Below are 3,269 nucleotides of genomic sequence, written 5' to 3'. Positions count from 1 at the left end.
CAAAACAAAAAAAAAAACCAAAATTAGAAAGCACCGGACTTGTTCTCTATTTCCAATGAGACTGACAGCTTCAAATAACTGATTTTTCTTTGTTCTGTTTGCCCCTGACTTGACCCATTTGCTTCACACAGATGACAAAAAGAAGAAATCCTCTTCTTGGAGCTTATTGTCAGTCATAGTTCCTATAAGGTAACTAGGCACAATAACCCTGTCACTGCCTTCATAAGTGAATTATGGTGTCAGATATTGTTACTAAAATAGATTTTAAAAATGGACTGTAAAAGTTTATCATTTTGTTATTAAGTATTTTTAATCTTTATTGATAAGGTGAGAAAACTCTGGGAAAGTAACTTGTTTTATAAAACTGGTTTTGACAGTTTTCCTTTTAAAGACAAAGGGAAAAGCTATGGGTACTGAATGGTTTCCATGCAGCCAGTTTAGGCTGACTTTGTAAAAAATTTTTAATAAAGAAAACATAAACTACCCCTTGTTCAGTAATTGACTCTGGGTCAGTTTGTCAACCACAAAACCCCAGCACAGCTTACTGTGCTTATGTGGCCAATTCCAATGTTTACAAGGTATATTAACTGAGCAACATCTTCTGTTTGAGTCAAAAGTGGTAAGATATTTGTTACCTTGTACATATTAAATTCCTCATCAGAAAAAAGTTGGGATATTTATAGGTAGTACATTCTGGTTAATAATGGAAGAGATCTGTTAATTAATGCCAAATCAGTTATGTAAAAACACCTGTTGGCTGCTTTTCTTTCTGTTACAACTTTGTTGGCAAGAGTTGATGAAATAACTTTTTTCATAAAATGCTATGACATTGTATGTTAGGAAACGATTATGTACATGCAAACATAAATACCTACATAATTGACTAGGTGAAAAGTCAAACGTTTTAAGCTAAAGATTTTCAATTATAAAAGCAACGTATGTTTATTTTGGAAAGGTTAAAACAGAAAAGTATAAAGAACAAAGTCACCTGTAATATCACTAAAAACAAGAGATAACTGCTGTGAAGGTAACTTCCATTCCATCTTTTTCAAAGTACGTATATATATTTTAAAGAGGTAGCAGAATTATGCTCTGCTTTCTTTACATTATTATCTTTGACAGGATTACAGTACTACAGAAGCACATATGGTGGTTAACAGTCAACGAGAATAGAAGAGTGGGTCTCAATCATAGCTATACAGTAGAATCACTTGGGAAGCTTTAAAAAACCATGCCCTAGGCCGGGCGCGGTGGCTCAAGCCTGTAATCCCAGCACTTTGGGAGGCCGAGACGGGCGGATCACGAGATCAGGAGATCGAGACCATCCTGGCTAACACGGTGAAACCCCGTCTCTACTAAAAAATACAAAAAACTAGCCGGGCGAGGTGGCGGGCGCCTGTAGTCCCAGCTACTCCGGAGGCTGAGGCAGGAGAATGGCGTAAACCCGGGAGGCAGAGTTTGCAGTGAGCTGAGATCTGGCACTCCAGCCCGGGCGAGAGCGAGACTCCGTCTCAAAAAAAAAAAAAAAAAACCATGCCCTAGCTCCACATCATCTAATTACACCAGAATTTCAAAGGGTTCAGACAGGATCTCGGCTTTAAGTATCCAGGTAACGCTAAGGCACAGCGGGGGGTGAGAAGCACTGAAAAACATGAGTGAGCATTCCTGGTGTCCCACCGCCTACAAGTATCCACTTTGAATCTTTACAGAAGCTACAATTTGTGTTTCTTTAATTATAAGTATGGTTAGATATCTTTTTATAACTTTGTCATTTGTATTTTTTGAAACTGTTTTGGGCCATTCAAAGTATTTTTATTATTATTATTATTATTATTTTTGAGACGGAGTCTGGCTCTGTCGCCCAGGCTGGAGTGCAGTGGCGCCATCTTGGCTCACTGCAAGCTCTGCCTCCCAAGTTCACGCCTTTGTCCTGCCTCAGTCTCTCGTGTAGCTGGGCCACAGGTGCCCGCCACCACGCCCAGCTAATATATATACATTTTTTTGTATTTTTAGTTTTTTGGGTTTTTTTTGTATTTTTAGTAGAGACGGGGTTTCACCATGTTAGCCTGGATGGCCTCAATCTCCTGATCTTGTGATCCACCCGCCTCAGCCTCCCAAAGTGCTGGGATTACAGGCGTGAGCCACTGCACCCGGCTTATCATTTCACTTTAAGTCTCTGACATATTTAGGATTTTAGCACAGAGAGTGACACAGGAACTTATCTTTTTTTCCCAAAGGACTATCCAGTTATGCTACCAGCACAATTTATCTTTTTATCAACAGCTTGAAGTTTCAAAGGTCTCTGGGGTCTACTTCTAGAATCTTTATTCTGTTCCAGTGCAGTTTAACCACACAATGGAATGCTTTGCAACCATTAAAAGTAACTTAAAAAAACGAATGGACAAACTCTAATAAATTTGAAGATAACCTTGTTATTGAAGACATCAAATTATAAGAAAACTAGTTTTCCCTAAATTAGCTTATAAATTGAGTATTATCTCCAAAATATCTAACATATACTAACAAGACTTGTGTAATTTCAAACACTGATTCTAAAGTTCATTGGACGAAACAAGCATAGCAAAGAATATTCGACAGGCTGGGCATGGTGGCTCATGCCTGTAATCCCAGCACTTTGAGAGGCTGAGGTGGATGAGTACTTGAGGTCAGGAGTTCGAGACCAGCCTGGCCAACATGGTGAACCCCATCTCTACTAAAAATACAAAAATTAGCTGGGCATGGTGGTACGCACTTATCATCCTAGCTACTTGGGAGGCCGAGGCACGAGAATCGCTTGAGTCTCAGAGGTAGAGGTTGCAGTGAGCCAAGATTGAGCCACTGCACTCCAGCCTGGGTGACAGAGCATGACTCGGTCTCGGGGGGGAGGGGGGGAGAAATTCCACAAAATGAACAAAACACTAATTACCCTAAGATGTTTTTAAAAATTATAGCTTTTGGCAGGGTGGGGTGGCTCACATCTGTAATCCCAGTACTTGGGAAGGACAAGGCGGGTGGATCACCTGAGGTCAGGAGTTTGAGACCAGCCTGACCAACATGGTGAAATCCCATCTCTACTAAAAATACAAAAATTAGCTGGGCATGGTGGTGGGTGCCTGTAGCCCCAGCTACTGGGTAGGATGGGGCACAATAATCACTTGAACCCGGGAGGCAGAGGTTGTAGTGAGCCGAGATTGTGCCACTGCACTCCAGGCTGAGAGACAAAGTGAGACTCTGTGTCAAAAAAAAAAAAAAAAAAAGAACAAAAGGCA

The 3,269-nt window shown here is 40.6% G+C and overlaps 1 protein-coding gene across 4 annotated transcripts in view; it reads right to left on the bottom strand.

The window, feature by feature from the left end:
* The window catches only part of PAIP1 (poly(A) binding protein interacting protein 1), a 35,874-nt gene that overhangs the window by 17,433 nt on the left and 15,172 nt on the right, over positions 1-3,269 (bottom strand). The gene's annotated exons all lie outside the window — the stretch shown is intronic.

This window comes from Rhinopithecus bieti, unplaced genomic scaffold (assembly GCF_001698545.2).
Source record: "Rhinopithecus bieti isolate Rb0 unplaced genomic scaffold, ASM169854v2 scaffold_28024, whole genome shotgun sequence".
NCBI lineage: Eukaryota > Metazoa > Chordata > Mammalia > Primates > Cercopithecidae > Rhinopithecus > Rhinopithecus bieti.
The sequence above is the reverse complement of the archived record's forward strand: the minus strand, read 5'-3'. Positions and strand labels throughout refer to the sequence as shown.